Genomic DNA, 22,451 nt, shown 5'->3' with positions numbered 1-22,451 from the left:
TAATGTAAGAGGCGTACAGAGGTAATTTAATCTTTTTGCACGCCGATAAAATGCTTCTTTAATTTTTTTATATAATCAACGGATACATTTGCCGCATTCTTTTCGTGGAATTTTTGGAAACTTGAATTGTTTTGAAAAGGAAGGTTGTAAATATTTATGCATTCATGTAGTTTGATTATATTTTGGTTATTTGATTTATTATGATTGAAAATATTGAATTTTTAAGTTATAAATAAATCATGTAATTATAATGTAGATAGGGAATATATTGTGAACGTTTTTTAGAAAAGCCAATGCAGTGAAAAAAATTGAATACAACCTGTGATAAACTTTTTCTCCAAATTAGTAGCTACACAGAAACGTAAATTGATATAAGCGTTAATCAATATTCCTTACGAAAGTTAAAAGTTTTTGTAACATTAAAAGCCATCGATGACACTCCTCTAGGAATTAACGTGCTTACGAATGGAGTCGCAATGCATGAAATTAAATACCGTGAGCATAAAAATCGCACAATAGGGAATTCGATGTTTCATCGCATGATCGAACGCTATCGAGTTTAATATAATCATAAATTTCTTCCATTGAGATCGCAAACAGGAAAATGAAAAGGGAATGAAGGAAACAAGCATAAGAGTAATCGCGGAACGGTGGAGGATCAAATGATCCAACGAATGGAATCGGCAATAGGGACAAAGGAAAAAGTGGTCGGAGAAAGAGAGGAGAGGGGGCAAGAAGAACAGAGGAAGAAGGAAGGAAAAAGTCAACGACTCATGGAGCCCCGGCATCGACTGCAAATATTTAAAGTACGAGGTCACAGACAAGAGAGCGGGTCAGGTCTGTCTCGGGGAATAAGTAAATAATGAAGCGGCGTATGTGGGTGGAGCGGCGTGTGTACTACGCGCGTTACACAGGGTTCGTTATATTGCATTGGACCACTGAAAACAGGTTTGCGCTTTTTGTACGGACGACAGCGATGCCGCCGAGAAATATATTATTCTTTCGCGAACTCGGTGCTAGATGTATGGAATAATTAAATTTCTGATTTGATACATTCAAAAAATAATGGAATACTATATTTTATTGAATTATAAAATAACTTTTATGCTGTCAATCATGAAACCCGGAATAGACGGACCTTTTTTAAAGAAGTTAATAAAAATTGAAACACGCTTGAATAATTTAGAATCTTTTACTCTATTCCTTTCCTTTCGCAATTAGAATGATTGTAGAGAATTTGTGTAAGGAGGAAACTGTATGTATAGAATCTATTTTTCAACATTTTTTTATAATTGTGACGAACGTATCATAGTTTATGTATTTGAAACATATTATACTATTAAATATATTACTAAATAATAATTTGTCAAATATTACGAAAGTAATGTTCATTTTTTATGAATAACCTTTTCATCGATGCTCAAATGTGTTTCTCAAACGAAACTAACGAAATTCAACTCGAATCATATCTGTTCCGTTCGATACGGAAGACCCTAACAAATATTCTCGAAATTTTGTTATGACATGGACGGGACAGACAGTTCAGTTTAGTGTTCACTATTTTTTTACTACTCTTGAATTGTATTTACTATAACCGACATATTTATCGTCGCGATAGAAAACATTTATTTTAGTTAACGTGCATACAATAAGCATAGAATTTTGTCTCGGTTGTCTTACTAACCGACCAGGTCATAAATTCGGGATTTCCGAAGGGTCGTCCAAACATATGTGCATCAATACTGATAAACAAGTTTCGACCTGCAGGAAATCTCCGCAAGCCAGCGAACCCTCGAGAAACTCCCCCCCCTCCCCTCGACACACATACACATTGCTCTCACCCCCGCTCGGAAAGGGGCTGGCTAAAGGACGTTAGCCAAAAAATGGAAAAGATGCGCTGATTGGCTTAAAACAAAGAAGACAACTCATACTGAGACCAACACGAGGTGTCGACGTCGGTGACGAGACGAGACTTCGGCACTTCTCACGATTCATCCAGTCAGTCAAGTCATATTCAAAAGGACGTCGTTGCTTATACACACATCACACACTAGACATACTGTTCACATTTTTATAATAAATTAAAGTATTGGTTATAAAGTAGCAATTCTTAAAGCATCCACCTTAAACATCTCAATATCCACTGGCCGTTAATTCAGTGAGTGGACCGGGGCATACAAAAAAAGTTTCTTTCACAAATTTTTAAATAAACCCTTTGCTCCTAACTCAACAATATCTTTTAAAAATTAAATTAGCCCCTTCAGAACTGATCTTTGTACAAAATCATGTTCACATTTCCAGCAACAATGAACTGCCATTGGATACACCATCAGTAACGACATTATTTCGAATAAAATAGCGGTAGTGTACTACTTTTCTGATAGAAATAGACTCAATATATATATTGCCTGTCACAGTTTTAATACTTTGTCAGACATCGAAGTATGAAAACACTGTATATTATAATGTATGCCGGATCTAAAGGGGTTAAAAGTACAAATTGGTTTTACCGAAATTCTAATGAACACCATTTCAAAATCCCCTTCACATAACCACGGAAGACCACTTTACAACAATTTCGAAACGAGGGTATGTAAACGTGAACTCGCGTTCCGAAGGGCAACTTTGTATTCCGGTAAGCTTACGCGGGCTCTCGCCAGTGCATTTTCATTTTTGCAGTCAATATGTCTGGCGAAGTTTCGGGGCAAATTGGGTCCCGTAGGAATTCAACTTTAAAGCGACGCGATGGTGCAAACGAAATTCCGGAATAAAGCGGGACTAGGATCTCCTAAGACTGCGCGGAATTGCAAATTCGCTGGATCATCCGTGGATCGCTCGGAGTTAGAGGGGTGACAGGGGTGGTTTAGCTCGAGTCGGGTGGAGTACATCGGCAAGCGAGCGGCGAGGGGGGAAAGAGGATCGTAAGTTGGATAACGTTGGTTCACGCGACAATGCGAGCAATGCCCCTGAAGGGTGGCATCCCTTCGAGCCGTTTGCTTATCGTCGAACCGCAGTCGATGCTCTTGAAACAATTACACGCGGCAACCACGTGGGAATACCGGTACCAATCCCCTGCTCGTTTCATGTAGCCACCGTCAAAATTTACCTCTCCCACGCAGGAAATAAAAGATCTCGGAATTACCTTTTTCTTATCTTCTGCTTATATTTTTCGACAAACCATGAACGGACTATTAAATGAATGGATATTAGTTTTTGACAATAAATTATGAATGTTAAACTGTTCTTGATACGTGTTTTACCATTGTTTTCTAATTGAAGGGTGAGTTATTTGGAATAAGTCTGGATTAATGTTTATTTAATATCATAACACAATATTAACCCTCTATTATATTCCGGTCCCGGTCGGGAATTTAATTTCAAACGAAATTAATTATTATTTTTGATATTGTTTGATAACTATGAAGTTTAAATATGGGGACAGTTATAAAATAGAATAGAAAACGTTGTTTATTAATATTTTCTTATTTATTTCATTATCACAGAAACATTTAAATAGTATAACAACTGTATATTTTTTTTAATTCATAACAGTTCATGCAAAGTTCACGGTTAATATTTTATCATTATTATTACTATTATTATTAATATTTTATTACTTAAAAATAAAGGTATAAGACGTAAGTATCCTTTTTTAAATATCTCTTTCACAACTGCGCTTGATGGAATTAGTTTATTGATAGTAATTTGCTAGAAGAAAAGAAGGATTCTACGTTTGCCTGTTATCTACATCAAAGATTAACAATTTGTATTGTATAATTTTTGGTATGACTAAATATCGTGCAAGTTGGAATATTGATTTAGATTTTTATAATAAGAATTTTGGTTATTATATTTCTGATTTCGTGTATTTATGGAATACGTAAGTGTATAAAGTATAATTTTGTATAATGCGAATATTGATAAAGATTTTGTAAACTTATCATTTCATTTTTAATTACTCGCCAATAAAGTTAACATGTATCATTTCATCAAGTGATTGACTTTACATTTCCCATTACCTTCGCTTCATTATTCTAACATTTCTACATATTTAGTTCCTGCGAAGAATTATACAACAGAAACAGCAAACATTAGCAATTTCTTACTGTGCACTTAGCAACAATTGGTTTGTAAAGAAGCCTTGAGCTTGTTTTTCTGTTACCAAAGGTAGATTAAAAGCTGTTTAAAAAACGAAAGAAAAGTATATGTTACTAAAGTGCTTAATGGGTTGCTGCGTATCGTTCAAGTCGACCAAATAGCATGAAACTTCTTGTGTCGTTTACGTTGAGTTCGATAATTATGAACATAACTGTTAGAATTGTTCTTAATTTTCCTTGCCGACTAAAGTCACGCAGTCGGGTCGGGGCACACTTTCTTTTATTTGTGTCACAGGAAATTATAATCAGGAAACTTCTTGCGTAAATTGTAGCGTTGGGTGGTGACCTCAAAGCACATAATGATGTTCAGTTTCTACCGTATTTCTTTGACTGAACTTTACGTGGAACGTAAAGGTTGAATTTAGTTCTGAATTCAATTTGCGGAAGAACAAGGGTAAAGTCTTTTTTGAAAAAGAACAAATTATCCATCCTTTATTTCTTCAGCTGCAGACGATGTCGAAAAAAAAACATTTGAAATGCATTACCACTGGTGAAGCTATCTCTCAATTGCTTTTGTTTCTTTCAATAACGGGTTTCGCCATTTCTCAAATTACTTAACTTTTTTAAGTATATTAACAAAGTTTTTGTATAAATATCATATACTCATACGGTATAAATATTCCTGATGCAAATTATTTTAAAAAACCTTTAATTTAGGAACTAAGTTAATTCCTTATTTTAGGAACTAAGTAGAAATTGATCACTTCTCACGAATTTTAATATGCGGAAAATACAGTAACAACATTATGAGGTTTTTATAAACATTTATTAGACTAGTTTCATTTTCAGGGATGAAAAGTATAAATTATGAAAGACGAGTATTAGATCTCATTGATTTCGAGATTACGAAGATCCCAGACTTCTGTGGCTGAGCGGATCAACTTAATCATGCGAATGAACGATAACGTAATAATATTATTATCATTACTCGATAACCTGTGCCGTTCTGCGCAGCTTGGACGACACGTTTGTTTATGGAACGGCTCGAATGTACACTTCATTCAACGAATGTGTCCGCACTCGATGCCGATGTATTTTGCAGAGTAATCCCAGCAACTTCATCCAGTCTAGCGTAGTAACTGTTTCATTGTTCAGCTACGAGCACGGTTTATTCACTGCCATGGTCCCTCGTAATTCAGTTAGAATTGTTCGCCAAGTGTAACTACAACTATTAATGTCGTCGCACGATTGCCGCCTCGAATATTTACTATACTTTATGAATTACGGGAACGCGAGCATAATCTTCACTTTGTCAACGCCGCGCAACAAACCCGATGACCGAAACTTCTAAGCAAGGATCATGGTTATTAACTGCATAACATCGAATGCCTGGCTATATAAACGGGCTACTGCGATCACGTACACGTGATAGTTTGCGAGTAACTTCGCTTAGGTCGCTCTAATTGCCACAAATGAGAAGTTGTTATTGTGTTTCCCTTCAGTAGCTTTACGAGCATAATTATGAGTCGTATATTAAGCACGGCGATAAATTGAACGAAATATTTCTTTTACGAGATTTTAATCCTTCGGAAACAACTATCGTGAATTATTCTTGAAATACGCAATAGCGAGTTCAATTTATTTAAGGTAATTAATTCATTCTTGACTGCCTACAGGCTTTTACTGTTTCAAATGTTATAATCGATAATGTCTGGTTTAAACCAAATATTCTTTCTGAAATTAAAAACATAAGTTACAGCTGAAGCAATTGAATTGGCTTCTTAATACAATCTTGTCTCTTCTATTTTTGGAAAAAGGATATTAAGATAGTTACAACGATATATTTTTATTTCTATTTTATTAAGTTCCTATCTTTATCTAACAATCCATTTCAATGATAACCAAGTTCCAGTTTCTGTAAATTAATTTAAATAGTGATTCGTTAACAACTGCAGTCAAGGCATGATTAAAGTATCGCTAATACTCTTTCAGTTCAAGGATGTAAGTTCAGAATGAAATTGAATTTTGCTCTAAAGCAGTGTGAACATCCTTAATTAGGATTTAAGATATTACGGTCCCACCAATTATTAACCGACGATCCTACTTGGAGAACTCCTGCTGAATCGACGATAATTAATATCTACTCGTGTTGCTGATAACCCGAAGTTGGAGTCTGTTCTGGAATAATTAATGCAAACAGAAATTGAAACACAACCACTATGTCGATTATTTCTAACCGGTCGGCTCGATTGTTCGAACCACAGCCAAAATCCTTTATGGGCTCTTTTACTAACAAAACAAAATAAAATAAATATAAAGATCATTATTTATTTATTTAGCGAACAATGTAAATTAATTAAAGCAGAAGCGAATATTACTCTTTCGAATCTAATTGTAAGTGAAATGTTACTTTTTTATTATTATCTTCTGATGTTCTCAGTTACACTGAGGTGTCTTGTATTTTTAGGAAGAAGTGCGAGTTCAAAATAGACTCAAGTTAAATCTTTCTTAGATTACATTAAACAGAGGTATCCGTATTTTCAGAGAAATTGAAAATTCAAAGTACAATAAAATGGGATCTTCATTCAACTACATTAAACTCGCGTTTCTGTGTTTTTAGAAAAAATGAAACTTAGAATGTAGAACAATTAAATCGCTATGAAATTCTATTTCAATTCTTTGTTTTAACTGAATAATGCTATAAATAGAGTTTCCAGTAAATGAAACGTTAACTTCAGCCTTCCAAAATATCTAAATCCAGACTGGATTACTATATAGCTATCACTTTTCGAAAATGTTTTAAGCATTCGTAATCTATTCATCTTATTCAACACTTTACTACGTTTCCCATGGAAAATCCAATTTATTAGGTCATCCCATAAGTTCGTGTCATTTATTTTTCTACCATATAAAATAATAGTATAATTATATATAAATTATATAATAGTGTAAAGTAATTACAAAAGGTAACGTAAGAAATATAAAAACACCGCGGTCTTATGAGACGACCTCATATGACCTTAGGGTAATTTTAGACGACATGACCTGATCTCATTAAAATTTTCAAATATATATATTATATTCTACATTATATTCCATTCCTTGTTTCATTTTCTGTTAGGTATCAGTAATATTTATGGTGCATAAGTTCTTTTTAAAAAATGGTCTCTCCCCGACACACCCTATAACCTTACAACGACGGAGAAAAAGATGTCAGGGATATAGCGAAGTCAGATCAAGAGTTAGTGACTCGATGGTTGAATGTATAGTCCCGATCACGCAGAATGTAGAAGCAGATGGCGAATGGAGGGCACGGTGGCTACGTCAACAAGTGTCTTGGCACGTTCTGTCGGTTTTTCACAGCGAAGTGTCTTCCTGGCGGTGCCCCTAAAGGCGTTCCGTTCTCACGCGATGCAACCAGGAAATTGCGGAAAGTGTCTGCCCGCTGCCAAGTGGCCGAAAGTTTAACGTTACATCGCGTTCGCCGTTCGAATGAATCAGCAGCGTCGTTTCTTTGTCAACTGTAACGCTGCGAACTTCCACCGACCGGTTCATTTCGCGTTCCTTTACAATCCGAATATGGATCGTAAAAGCGGAACTGCGTATCTCGCGCCATCGGGCGGAAATATTGTCACTATCTTGGACTCCCGTCCAAGACGAGCTCCTTTATCTACACTGCCCTGGTTTAATGACCAATTATGGTTTACATAAAGTTCCATTTTTCTCCTGCTTACGTCAGCGTTATAAAAAGTACATAATTAATGGAAGAATTGGATATTATTCGGATAGTTCCAAATTGAGCTAATATAATTTGATCAATGGATTCTTCTTTTTTACATACCTAAACGCCTTGCCCTATAGCATCGTGTCAAGCTTAAAAATTTTCAATTCAATTTGACAAATATAAATGTTATTTACTGTTTTCCAACGTAAATTAAACATTACCATAGTGATCCCGGCTGAGCCCCCAATTTTATAGTGGGGCTACTATTATTATAGATATTGAAAAGGTGGATCTTCAGTAAAAAGAGAATTAGGAAACAATATGGACAACACGTAAAAATACAACTTAATACCACGAAGGCCAACACACGACTCTCTATCAAAAATGTCCTTCTCGCACGCATTCCCACTCGCTTTTAACACACACCCGCATTCGCTCTGTCTTTCTCCCCTTGCATCCTTCTCACTCGCATCTTTCGTCCATAGTCAAAATTCACGCAGTCACGTACACGCTTTTCTCATGGTTCAGTCGCTCAATTCCAGACACTCTTCCTCGCATTCTTTCAACCACTCGAGATTTTCTAAACGCAGTCACACTATTTTCCAAACATCCCGGCGCCGGACCGTAGCAATACGACCTGGTCGCCCTTACGCACGCACAACAAACCATTCATCCTACAATAAATATTCTAGATACTACATTACTTTTCTAGTGTCAATGGTTGACCTCTGGAGTAAACGTAGACATAGAATAAGCATCAAATTCTTTTCTTTTTATTAGTAATTATTAGAACGATAATATATTTAAAATAAATAAATTTAGAGAAATTCAATGAGCCAATAAGACTAATTAATCAATTATACTAAATCTTATTAAATTTTGAAAAAATTAAAATTCTCCATGTTGTGTATATCTAAATAAATTCAAAGAATATGAAAATCTAAAAAATATTAAAATTATTGAAATTATAAAGTATTTTTATCGAGCACTGCTGCGAGAGAAACCATAGGGCAAGGGATTAATTACTGTACGCACTGATTCGAATAATCTATGTGCACCTATTTGAATAAGGTTTTAAAATAATACACCTTTTATTTAACTTTGAAACCTCATTACTACTTGACAAACACTTATTAATAAATCTATGAAACAACTTTCTTCATTTATATCAACATTAAACGCACCAAAATTAAAAGCTCGAATAAATTAATTAACACGTTGACTGTCAAGTCAGCATACAATAAAAATTCCTTTCAACCTTCCTGAATTTCATAGATCAACAAATTTCTCTTCAGTAAACATATTTTCATAAAAATACATTTTCAGTGACATGACAGTGAAAATATTAAGTATGATATTGAAATAGAATCAAAAATACTAATAAAAGTGAAGAATTCGAATTTCTTCTTTCCGCTAAATTCGCGCAAGTGAACGGCAACCATCGCAGTACACGAATATTGGTTAAAATTACGTTGCTTATCAGACGGGCGGCTGGCGTCGCGTGAGCGATCACTTAAATCGAAACTCGGCGCCGCGTACCTCGCCGCTAGGATCTGATCGTAATTGACGTTTTCGCGAGTCATTATCCAATCTCGTTCGGAAACGCGACCCGGCGCTTCTAATGCCTTTTGTAAATTTTAATCAAAAGTTGATACGACGACGTCCAGCGGAGTTAACCAGGCCATGAAGCGAGCAACCCGACCGGACGAGATGATCCTCTATCTTTCATTGCTCCCTGTCTCGTCGAATTTTCTCGTCGGTTTCGAAAGTGGTCGCCGTCGTGCCGGAATCCTTACGAGACACAACGCTGCTCCTGTCGCGACACATGATTGGAAACTGAACCCCTTAACCTATGATTTATTTCACAACTACGCCGGCAAGGACTACTCTGTCATTAATAATTTACTTGAATATTAGAAACTATTTTAGTTTAAAACTAATGGTAAATTAATAAAAAGACTGTAATGACATAGCCAGACATTAATTACTAGAAACAAAGGAGAATTCCATATTTATTTATATCTACGATTATTTTACAGTGCAACAGTTGATAACAGAAGTGCAATATTTAATATAGACTCAAGGGAGTTGAAATTTATTTAATTTTGTTAATTTCAGTTTCAGTTATTGTTCATGAGTCTAACACGATATTGTATGGCAAGGGATTAACACTACCGGGAACCGGTTAAATGGCCGCATTTTAAACTCTGCGTTTTTTTTCGTTTAACTTTATAATAATTCTTATATTGTCTGGGTAATCAGTGTTTCAATTTTTGTCTTTCCTTTTGTGTCTGTTTTCAATAAAAAGAATTTATCATCTAACTTGTTTACCTTTATTTCATAACTAGTTATTTGACTGGTTATGATGGGAAAAGTGTTGATACGGTTGGTGTTAATTAGAAGCAATGACACGGACTGACAATAAAGGATAGACGAATGATCGCGGCCGACACAGCGACGGGTGACCAGGTGTACTACTAACAGATCATTTGATGGCTGGACTGTCGAATGTGGAGTTGATTGATCAGTTTTCATCTTTTCTCAGTCAATGTTCTGTTCGGTTTATTTCCTAATTTCTGCAATTTTCGATCTTCAGTTTGCTGTCTGTCAATACGGTTACACGTAACTCATCGAAATTATAAAATTGTAAACTACCATGACGCCTGTTGCCTCTATGCAACTCCGCTGGACATCAAGTTATCTCCCAACTGTACGAACGTAGAAACAATTTGGCGATATAGCGGACGTAATGCTTTCAGACATTTTGGCACAGAACTTCGATTTAATTAGGCGACTGGCACGTTCGCTGTTAACGTCGTATACATGTGACAGTCACAATCCTACACTTTGCACAGAGAAAATGAAATTAATGTTATTGGAATTATTATTTAAAGTTACAAGATACGACATTATATTCAGAGACTCAAGAACGAGGTTTAGTTTAATTTTTACATTGTTTAGGAAATTTGTTGAATTTAACAGAATACTACGACTGGGAAAATTGTCGCTAAAAGAAATGTTAGCGAACGAGCTAATAGCCCAGATAAATGGAGATCCGAAAAAAATTCTTCAAAACGTCTTTAGAAAATTCAATTTAATATATTTTAAGGTATAATCTAGGAATGAAAACTATTGAGTTTGTAGATAATTAAGATTCTGAATGATCTAGATCGCGGGAAATAATGACTTTATTAATCGAAATCTTACTGTAATTTGTATGCATGTAGGAAAAGAATGGGACTGTTCTATGGGTTAATGAAATTGAAATTGATGATAAATTTTGGAATGATCGAGAAAAGATCGTTTAAATTGGTGGATTTGAAAGCTTTATAAATTTGATGTGGATATGGACAATTGTAAAATACGGGAAGATATGTGTGCGTTATTATAGGTGAAAGAGAATTTCATTTTAATTTGATTTTTAGATAATAATCAACGTAAATGAGAATTGGCACTTAATAGTATAATGGAATGTAATAATATCGTATCAAATTGTATAATCATTTATACAATGAATTGTTATTAATGTTTCACTTGAAATAAAATTCATGTTTTTAGATATGACGTATTGCAATAGCTTTATACATTCGATAAATAATTCCGTTTGCGTTTCGCCATAATAGTAATTAAACTTTTAACTCGTTTACAGCCTTCTACTAGATAAAAACTGTTGTAAAAAACTTGTGCAAGTATACAGCCATTCGTCATGATATCTCCTTCAAGCATAAATACTAATCCACGAGCATCGTAGAACCAAAAATCTCATCTTGTTGAGTGCAACTTCGCAATTTTTATCACTCACTGTAAAACCTGGCTTTCAAGGGAACGAACTTCACCGAGAACTTTCAAAAAATGCATAACTTTGAAAATAAGGTTGTGCTGGAGCTCGTTTACATTAACGATACTAACATTCTTCTATGGCCAACATTATATGGGGCGAGTTACTTTTAAGATAAGGACTGAAAGTGGCAATGTTCTCTTGAACAACATGAGAAAACTTTTCAACAAAAAGAAAACATATACTTTAAAAATGCATGTATTTTCATAAAAATTTATTTCCATTACTGTACGAGAGATTTATCTATATACCCATAACAATTTACCTTTAGATGATAACAATTTAACGTATGCAAATTATATACGTGATCATCATATTCAAGTAGAGTTGCTATTCCAGCAGTGAAAACATTGGAACATTGAGCAAACGTTATGGTTGCTTCTGGTATTCCAGCAGCCAGGCATAATAAAACAATCAAACGAAACTTATGGCATTCAACAAGTTTCATACATTTTATTAACCTTGATGTCTTGTTCACATACTCATTATACATTGCTAGAGCAACTTTATCTATGGTTATTCAAATTTTTTAGAAATTTTTACCTTTTTAGAAATCTGTTTCATTTCTGTAAAGTTGTCTGTTTGAAAAATTTGTTTAAGTACAATCCATAATTTTCATATTTTTTAGTTTGATTATGAATTACTGCTTCATCAATTTAAACTTTAAGTCAGAAAAATATTTGCAACCTTCAATGTTAGAAAATATGATCTTGAAAAATATTCTCCGACGATATTTCTTCTTTCAAAACGTTAACCAATCCATTTATTAAATCATAATATTTATATTAACACAAACCAGGTTATATTGACATAAATGGAACTATTAATTGTTATTAATTTTATTTAGCATCAACTAAACCTTTATAAAAGTTTGTACTTCAGAAATCACTGTATCAATAGGACAAATTAAATATTCTTTTCTCCGCATATTTTTCGTGTCATATCGAAACAAAGGCATTTTAAATTCCGTTCTCAGGAAACTCGCCCCAACTCACCCTATATTCACCCCCAAAAGTTTGCCTCAAGTCCCTCCTACATATACAAATCAACATCATATAGCACGATAAAAACATGAAATCGACGTTTTCACCGTGGTAAAACCATGAAAATAAATCCTCCTTAAACAGCCCTATGAACCCCGTATAATATAAGGGTTGATTCGATCTGGAGACCTCACCATGGAAACTGTGCCAGCATCGAGCCGGTTAGCTCGAACAACAGTGTAATCACTAAACTGCGGATATTTACGCATTGGTAGAAAATCTGAAGTTAAAAAATTGCAGAAAATGGACACAATACAAAATAATATCAAAATTATTGTTTCTATAATATTCGTTATACAACGATTTACCTTGTCAGACCAGGTAAAAGTTTCAGACAAAATTTATCAAATATAAATATCACTAAATTCTTTTAAATTTGAATGAAATATTATTCTTCTGTTATCGATTATTATAGTTTAGAGAAACCGTAGACATAGAATATCCATAGTCTAGAAATTCTCTCTTTTTTCAATGAATTGTAAATAACAATATAGTGGCGTTGAATATAATTGCGAAAGAAGAAAGAGGTTAAAAATGTGAATTTACGTAAAGATCCGCAGTTTAACAATCACAATCCCAGATATAACAATACTCTCTTACCTTCTGTATGCGCAAACGGAAGCGGCTAGTACTTCCGTTTCGTACGTCGAAGTCTTAATCGCTGATTAAACCAGGTACAACCATTTTGAAGGGTCGGCTCGGATAGAGCCGGTCAGGCGCTAAATCTAGAGACACACGTTTGTAGGCCGTTTCACCGTGCACAGAACACACACAACCCCTTTCACCACACTTTCCACGGCTTTTCTTCGTTGTCGCCTGAAACACGCTCGCCTTCCTCACTATCACTCTTCTTTCACGTAGGAGGTAGGTTAAGAGAACCGCTACAGGAGAGACTTGCTTAAAATTGCTTACGATAGTAGCCAGTAGCGACAGTAATAGTAACAGTATTAGTAATAGTATTAGTATTAGTAATAGTAATAGTAATAATAATAGTGATAGTAATAGTAACAGTATTAGTATTAGTAATAGTAATTGAACTAGGCGAAAAAAGACTCTTCTTTAAACCCGACGACTCGATTAGTAATTGACAACAATTCGTTTCTTCCTTGGTCGTTTCGGTTCCACCCTCTCGTACAACCGTGACTTATCGTTAACAACGATGACAAACGTTGAGTGCGCGATCCCTCTTCGTTTGTCTAACCTTAATATATCGTATTATAGAATCTTCTGATTAAACTTCGAAACAGCGTAGTAGAGAAAACAATAGAATCGCTTCAGCGATATTTAATATTCTTTTTCTGTTTTATTCTTCTTCTTCTTGTTGTTTTTCTTCTTCTTTTTCTTTTTCTTTTTCTTTTTCTTCTTCTTCTTCTTCTTCTTGTTTTTCTTCTTCTTGTTTTTCTTCTTCTTTTTCTTTTTCTTCTTCTTCTTCTTCAGCTTGCGATAGATGATTCTATATTCTCCACGCTTGTTGTTAGATACTTTTATATATATACATTTAGATAGATTGCTAATTGAAATTTCGTTAGCTAGATTCTTCTCGCATCTCCACTTAGCCCAGTAACGTTTCCTCGCGGTCGATATGTCTGTCTGTTCCCACGCGTTCGATTCCTCGTCCCAGAGTCACTTCATTCTCTTCTTCTTCCTCCCTGATCAATATCTCCGCTTGCCTCGATGATCTTGCTGTTTTCGCATTCGTTCGTCGATTTCTCTGCTGCACAGGACTATCGAACGACGATCACTTTCCACTGCGCGAACGGGAACACTTTAGGCGATAACACGCGGACCTGTCGCGGGGAGCGCACATGTAAGATTCGTATAAATTAGGACCGGTTACTCGCCGATACGATTAGATTCCGAAAAGCGTCGCGCGTTTTTCAATACGTTGCCCGGACAGTTCCGCGAAATTTCAATGAGACGGAGTTGTACGCGACAAACTTTGAACGTCCGAATGTCGTTTGAAACATTTTGCCCTCTGAATTTAGTGATTCGTACTTCTGTTAACACGTTCACGACCAGCGTGTGTTTTAATTTCCATAGTTACAATATTTTATTAGATGCAGCAAACCGTCTTCGTAAAATGCAGTTCAAATTCAAGTAAGAAATCATGACAACTTCCTGCAACTTATATCATGCATTACGATTTTAAATACAAACACATGTGAAAATCATTTAATTTTCTTTATGCAAAATATAAAACGCTTACGTACTCGTAACACTGGTCGCGAACGTGTTAATGTATTAGTAAAATAGAAATGAATTGTGGATTTTATTGCTACAGTATGTACTATATGTACTCGCAAAATGTACTATTCTAGAATTGAGAATAGATTTGTAATAAAATGTTGAGGTTGAACATAAAGTTCTGCTTTATGGAACCTCTCAATTATTGTGTTATGTATCGTTTTGGGTAGACGTGTCATTGTTACGTTTTTGTTTTCAGATTTGTAAGCTTCGAAAAGAAATGGATTCGTACAGTTTTATCGTGTGAAGTTGAAGTGGGATGGGAAGTTGCAGAAGACGCTTGAAATATGGATCAATTTGGTAAAGATTCAAGTATTGAATGTGCAGTGACAACACTGATCTCAATGATTTTGTAGTGGTGACGCGATGAGAGTCTTGAAGAGAAACAGGGTCGAGAGCAGCCTTTAAAGAATGTGTCAATTTTGAAGCTGTAAATTTGAATATGAAATGGAATAAAGAAGATCTCATTGTTTTAGAAAAAATGTGTTAATTGTAACTCGTGGTCACCCGATAAAACACTTCGAAATTGTCTAACGAATAATTAAGACAATATAATAGTTATGTTAAACTCTAAATCAATATTCCACCTGTATAAATAGCGATATAAGTATTCTTCAAGCTCGGTCTAAATTAAAAGAAATTTACTTCAAGTATGCTCGGTGACATTTTAATGAAAGTAGCAGTTCGAAGTGGCTTCAGAATATAAAAGAGTTAATGTAAACTTTACGAGGATCCTTTATCTGCACATCGCAATTTGTTAACCGAATGAACCGATTAAAACTTACTAAACCTACAGCAATGTTTCTGGCTTACGATTTTTACGATGGAGATACAAACTAATCGCTAGAGTACTCTAAGAGTGGCTTTACGACTGCAAATCAAACTCAATGTTTGTCTACGCGTTAGTGTTATCGCTGCGTCAGCGGGTTTGAGGTTAGAATTCTGGCGGTCGCTAGTAACTTTAGTATATAAGAATTTTATCGGTTTAAAGTAGTCGGATAGATAGTTTAGTCGAATTTCGGGTTTCACTATAAATTAATAGTAAATGTTTCAAAACACCCTTTCGTTTTTTACTGCAACTTTCGCTTATTTAGAAGAGATTGAAATTGTTATTTCAACTATTTTACATTTTAATTAATAAAGTTCCTTATCGAAGTTCGAAACCTGAATTTAAAGTTAAAATTACTACCAAGATGTTGTTAATTATGTTTTAATAGTTATATTCATTAAAAGTTTCTTGCACATCTTCCTTGTTAATAAGCCCAATGCATCTATTTTAAAGTTGCGATATATAATAGATTTCCTGAACTTTATATACATGCTGGTAGATCAAAATATTTTTATAACATTTCGTAATTAATTGTTAAAATTTCTATACATTTACCAATGTTCCGTAAAGGCTTTTGTGAATTTTTTAACTGAAAACTAACTATCTGCACCTGACAAACAATCTCTACAAACGTAATTATTACGTTTTCCTACAGAATACCTTTTTCTAGAAATATTAATTAATAAAATATTGTCAGTTAATACATTGTACAAAATACTATATTATACGTGAATCTCGTGAATCAATAACATTTATTTCTAAGAATATGAGCAAGCATAACAACGTTGCAGACGATTATTTAAAGAGCTACTAGTAACAGCTCGGAGTTGGTTAATCGGTTTAATGGAGAAAATATTGAGTTTTCATGAAGCTTTGTGGACGTCATTTGACTGATAGCTCGTGCTCAAGAATTTTTCATGTCCGACATTGTTCGGAATACCGACATGCTCGTCACGAGATATTACGTCGGTCGTAGTACGTAGAGAAAACAGAGAGAAAGACACAAACAGAGAGAATGAAAGATAGATCTACAGAGCTACTGACATTCGTGAACTCTTTACTCCGTAATATGTAGCAGGTAATGGTCTTTAATGCAATGACACGGAAACTTTGAATGAACGTTGCTATTGTTGGCCGTCTGAGATAAAGTGGACGCTACCGGACTAGCAAAAAAATGGATAGCTATCGCTTTCGGATTAATTGAAACTATGATCGATATCAGTTTCCGATGTCCACGGTCACGATGCAACATATATTAAGTTTAATGGCACGCTTATTTGAAATTTATATCAGCCGAAAATCGATGGGTCGCTTTGCCCTGTCCTTTCTCATTACATTTTGAATCACGTGCGCGTACAATATTATCTACTAACATAGAAACTTTCATGCTTGTTATTAAACATTCCAGAACGCGCATCGTGAAATGATATTTTGTATATTAACTTCTGGAGAATTTTCAATGAATGTTGTTTAATAAATATGCTGTTCATTAAATTAATTTTCTTTTTAACTTAATGCATTATGCAAACAATTCTCGTACAGAATTATAAGTATTTTGAGCTGGCGTGGTTCAGTAGCATAAGGGTGTAATTTTTGATTACATGATATTGTTTATGCGAATAAGTGTTCTATTTAACTGAATCTACTGCGCAATTTGAAAAAATAAATTAATTGGTACCATATTGGTATGCTTTCGTTTCGTTATAACATATTTTACGATATGAAATCATTGCGTCAGTTTTTAATTGTTAATTGTTAATGTTGAAGTTTAGAATATAAATAAACGATACAAAGATATGTAATGTTATAATGGTAATCGAAATATGAAATATCTAATAGAATTCTCATTTAAATATTTGTCGTATTCTTTGATTGAATAAATAGGTCCTATCTCGAAAGATTTAAATGGATCCTATATATAATGGCTCATCATGTCGGAATTCTTTAATTGATCATACGTCGTGGTATCAGCGGATTGATGAAGTTCCTGGTCTCGTGTATCGCTGAATTGCCCTCGATTAACGTTGATAGATGAGCGTCGTTAATCTTAACCGACTTTCCAGTCCCCGTTAAGTCCTCTAAACGTGAGCTGATACTTTTATACTTCTTAACCGTTTTCGCGAGAAGTATCCATTGATCACGTTATTGCGGTTCGTGTCTGAAATGATGTCGTGGGCGACGGTTGACGTTATTTACTAGCCATAGCTATCTCATCTTTTTCAGAGAGAAGATTTGATCGTTCCACGGGGAAACAAGAAAAAGTCAATCTACATGGACTGAATGAAATCTTAAGCAAGTTTACGATCGCAGCAAAAAGCAGTCTATAAACCTGAAAGCAACAACCCGGACGCATTGAACCTCCTGCGAAATAACGAAACAGGGTTTTATTACTTTGGTAACGAAGCGAAGCGCGAATCAGTCACAAGGATCAAAATGTGAATATTAAGTTGCTGCGAACATTAAATCCGCCATTTCGCTTGTTTAAGTTGCGCGTTCACGAACTATTCGATCCAACTACAACTATCAATGCTAATTTATATTATCAGCAATTCTAAAGAACGAAGTAAAAACTGCTAAATAACAGAACATTTTAATCTTGAACGAAATAGAAATACGATTTCTCTATTTACTTTTCAATCGAAGAACAAGAGAGATTAAACAGTATCTGTTATTTGAAAAACAGTCTAGAAAAAAAAATTTAACTAATTTCTAACACCGAAAGGTGCAACAGTTCCTCTTTTAATTAGGAATTCCCAGATATTTATAAAATATATTTCCAATTCTAACCAATAACTGTGAGACTTCAAACTAACCAATTACCTCACACCAACGACGAAAGCAAAGATTTCCAACTACGGAGGGATTTAAAGCAAATGAGACTAAGTACAAGTGAGTTACAAGAGTGTTCGTACTTCCGGAACTGCTAATTTTAAACGTTTGATGTTTGTTTACAGTGCAAGTTTCAAAGTTGTTATCAACAGGAATGTATGCTTTCAAACTTGTATAAACCTTATTGCAAAACAACATGTCTATATAAGGAAAATGTAATTTTACTTAAATTGGAAAAAAATTGATCTCACAAGAGTTGTCATACCTATACAGATTATACTAAAAATACAATTAATGTATTAATAACTAAATAGTCAGGCTTCTCAAGCCAACTGTGTTCCTGTTTAAGTAAAATTACATTTTCTTATATTGACATGTCGTTTTGCAATGAAGTATATACAAGTTTGAAAGCTTCGTAATTCCAACATACACTCCTGTTGATAAGAACTTTGAAACTTCCATTGTAAGCAAACATCAATCGTTTAAATTCGACAGTTCGGGAGGTACGATCACTGTTGTGGCTCACAGATCGCAGATTTCGTATATTCACAGCAGACATCCGTATGCAAACTACAATGAAGATTTCTACGAGTCTCCTAAAAATGCCCATTCAACTCTCAACTTAATTAAACCCTTAACAAAGGAACGAAGTTTCCGTTTAAATCTCGTAGGCCCCGAAAACGTATATTTGCATAAACGACCGCGGTCTGGTCATAATTAACGAATGACAATACATATTCTTTTTTTGTAGGGAGCGCGCTGCAGCGAGCTGAAGTTATGCGGTAAGCTAATACACCATACCGCGTTCCACGCATACGAAACGACGCTTTCAACCGGGGGGGGGGGGTGGCCGCCACCAACGGCGACATGTTTTATCAACGATGCCGGCAAAACCCGACACCCTAAGCAACCATCGTATGATGGTCACCGTGTACGTCGTTCCAGAACCCGCGGAAGAGTCTTCATCCGCGAAAGGTGGGCCATTAACGCGCGAATAAATCTTTATCCTCCACTAAAGCAGCCTGAATCTTGGACGCGAAGGAGGTTACTGCGAGCGCGTTTAGAGCCACAGTTAAATGAAATTTTTTGATGGACCCGGTGAACGACGCGGAAATAATGTGCGGAGTGATCTCGCTGTGTGAACCCGCAGAAACCGACTCATGAAGAGGACGGTAAATACAGAAAAGTTTCGGGTTGTTCCGGGGGCTAAAGATTTATCGTGACCCGTTATTCGTGTTTCGAAAATACTTTTCTCTAGGTATGCTGCGGGATTAAAGGAACGCTAGCTTTGACATTTACAGCTGGAGATATAGCTGGAGATGTTTAAAATAGAAATTAAAGTACTTTGAACTGTACGAAGCTATTTCAATTGAGATTATATTAAATTTCTATTCAAGTTAGATGATTAGATTAGATTAGGTTAATTTGTAGATTGGAGTTAAAAATCGATTGTCATTCGAATGTTTTTTGGTTTCTTTAGAGTAAGCATTGTTTCATAAGATATGCCATTGAATATGGAAGAATAAATACTTCTCATTAGATACAAAATATTGGAAAAGCGGTACTACGAAACAAGGCAGTTTAAAATTCCGTACGGTTGGTACGAAGAATAACAACGAAGTAACTTAATTTTCTTCAATTCGACCAGGGATCCGAGATAATCTGACCCGTCCAGAAATATCGTTTTAAAATTCCACGTAGGAGTTCCGAATCATCTGAAAATCTTCTTAACTTATCTCCTTCAAACACAGCGGCAGGGAATGAGAGAGAGAGAGAGAGTTCCTTCCACCGGGCCGGAGTTCCCGGAGTTAATCACCTAGATCCCTTTACAGGAATCAGCGAGAATGCACGCGCGATTACGTGGCTCGTTTTTAACGCTAGCGCGCGGCTGCTGGGTCCGTTTGACGGTGCGAAAGTCGAGGAACAAAAATTTCGGTGGTTAATGCGGGACGAGCTCTTTGAGATGAAAATTACTGCAAAACTTTATAGAGACGATTGGAAGATGGATCGGCCCGTTGAAAACTCGGCCGATAGGGAACAGAAAAAAGCAGAGAAGAAATCAGATATTTCCGAGCGATCTGACCCGCACCGACACACGCGTGTCCTACTCGCCGAGCTTGACGTGCTATTGACCCGCTAAACCAATTTCCAGCGCACAATTACGGAAGATTTTTATTAGACGAGACGAGGAATTAAATCGTTCCCGTAAAAACGCCGGATTTGTGCGAACCTCTAATTTCACGCAACGTTTCCGTTGCTGTTACACGGTCGAGCTTTTGTCGAACGTCTCATTGAACGTTTATCGTCGATTTAACGTGGGTCTCATATCCTATAAAATCGGAGGAATTTATCTAAAGGTATAAAAACTGAACGATCGAGATTTGTCAGGGTGATTATTGCTCGAAACTTCGTATAGTGGAGGAACGATTATTTTCATTGGAGTACGTGGAACGTATTCTACGAGAAGTAGTGAATATACTTCTGTACGATATATAATGTCTCGCGCATTTCTGGATAAATTTAAGTGTATTCTATATTTAAAAATTACTGGACTGTTGTGCGACAAAAGATCCACGCAACGTTTATAAAAAATATGGCAGTGATTTTTAGCAGTTCTGATGTTCTGCTGTTCAAAAGTTTTGAATCTCTTTAAAGGTTTATGAAAGAAAGTGAACAAAAAATTAATACTGTTAATTCGAACAGAATGTAGCGTTTTATAGATCAAAATTACTTTGTTGTAGGGTATATTAGGTAATTAATTGTCTGTGACGGAAAGTAACAATTTTAAAGCAACGTAATTATTTTACTTGCTATAAGTACCGAGTACTAAACGTAATTCTCCTTTAATTTTCTAAATAAATCACAAAAGTATATAAGTTGAAACATAGCTAGATTTGTACAGTAGCGTATCGAGTACTAAATACAGCCATTCACTAATTTCGCCTAAAAACACCTGCACATTTCCCATCCTATCGAAACAAAGGATCAAAACGATTCACTTTGACCGTACCACTATCCCTATCCCCCAACAACTGATCTCAAACTTGCTAGCGTTGTCGTATGACCGACGCGTCGGTCAAACTGTTAGTCGTCTCGTGTGGGTAGCAACAGTTCCACTCAAAGAAGCATAGTACACGCAACAAAGGGCTACATCGCCGAACGATCCGCTCGAAATCCCATAGAATCCAAAACGTCTCGACCACGAAGCGCCACATAAGAAATTTCCCCAATCCAACGTCTCCGACAGACACTGCACTCGCATTCCCCAGTTTCTCAGAGCCTCCGTAAGTTTCCCGGCTTTTTCCCACCCCAAGGAGAATCGGGCGAAGTCCGTAGAACAGAAGAAACGTGAAGAATTCGTATTATCGGAGATTCGTCTGGCCCGAACGGCGCGCAGAAGTCTTTCCCCCCCGACGTCCAACCCCATTTGCCGGTTTACGAAATACCTCCGGCCGGCTCAAAGAGCATCGACCGCTTTTCCTGCGCTGGAATTTTAATCCGCTAACTGCGCGCCGAACAACCTAGTCCGATAGTCGTGAATCGAAATGTGATCCGTCCTCGAAATTCGCGAAACTCGCGGCCGGGCAGTGTATCGAAAAACCTCCAGGCACGCTTCCGATCGCGGGATTTAAAGCGACCGCCCCGGCATCGACCGTCCCTCGCACTCCCCGAGACACCCCTTTCACCCCCTTATCGTAGTTCAAATTCGAACGCGTACGGAATCATCCCCCAGAACGAACCGGTCTGAAAAAAAGGAAAGAAACAGAGGGAGGGGGGGGGAGAAAAGCGAGACACACGCGAGGGAACACCACTGACACGCGTATACATCAACGTTCTCGGTCCACTA

The 22,451-nt window shown here is 35.9% G+C and overlaps 1 protein-coding gene across 9 annotated transcripts in view; it reads right to left on the bottom strand.

Annotated features, from left to right (window-relative positions):
* Window positions 1-22,451, bottom strand: part of unc-13 — a 261,538-nt gene that overhangs the window by 238,288 nt on the left and 799 nt on the right. For 5 of the 9 annotated variants that reach the window (XM_076371394.1, XM_076371403.1, XM_076371395.1 and 2 more), the window contains exon 2: window positions 13,303-14,489. The gene's annotated coding sequence lies outside the window, so the exon portion shown is untranslated. Of the gene's footprint in view, window positions 1-13,302; window positions 16,613-21,614; window positions 22,284-22,451 lie in introns of those variants that run through there. The other 4 variants (XM_076371400.1, XM_076371397.1, XM_076371398.1 and 1 more) reach the window with 4 other exon arrangements.

Source organism: Nomia melanderi, chromosome 10 (genome assembly GCF_051020985.1).
Source record: "Nomia melanderi isolate GNS246 chromosome 10, iyNomMela1, whole genome shotgun sequence".
Lineage (NCBI taxonomy): Eukaryota > Metazoa > Arthropoda > Insecta > Hymenoptera > Halictidae > Nomia > Nomia melanderi.
This window is presented reverse-complemented; position numbering and strand designations above follow the sequence as displayed.